Source organism: Buceros rhinoceros, unplaced genomic scaffold (assembly GCF_000710305.1).
Source record: "Buceros rhinoceros silvestris isolate BGI_N320 unplaced genomic scaffold, ASM71030v1 scaffold22269, whole genome shotgun sequence".
Lineage (NCBI taxonomy): Eukaryota > Metazoa > Chordata > Aves > Bucerotiformes > Bucerotidae > Buceros > Buceros rhinoceros.
Genome location: NW_010431207.1, coordinates 3,970 through 4,347, shown reverse-complemented (window position 1 = coordinate 4,347; position 378 = coordinate 3,970). Strand labels below are relative to the sequence as shown.

Sequence of the window (378 nt, the reverse complement as noted above, 5' to 3'; positions counted from 1 at the left end):
TTGGAGATCGTGCAGGGTGTGAGGCTCCAGCTCATCCCTGCAGCGACAGGAAGGGCAGGTTGCTGAGGGGGGCAGAGAACACACAGCCCCTCCAGGCAGTCCCGGGGACTGGGGTTTGAGCATCCCCCCCTGCTCAGTTCCACACGCCAGTCCCAAGGCCCTTTCCCTCTCCCCGGCAAGCTGCTCCTCCTTATCTCGCTTCCGCGCACCTTCCGGCGTGAGCAAGGCAGGGGTGCTTCTCCCTGATTGCCGGGCCCTGAGCCCTCCTCTGACAGCAGAGCTATTTTGGGATGTTTGTTTGTCCCGAAGGACCCCACATGCTGGGGGGGGGGCGAGGAGGGGAGCAGTGGGGCTGGCCAACAGGGCGACCTGCCGCCA

General features: G+C 65.1%; 1 protein-coding gene across 1 annotated transcript in view; it reads left to right on the top strand.

Moving 5' to 3' along the window:
• Positions 1 to 378, top strand: part of MPL (MPL proto-oncogene, thrombopoietin receptor) — a gene marked incomplete at its 3' end in the record, with an annotated part of 6,288 nt that overhangs the window by 1,947 nt on the left and 3,963 nt on the right.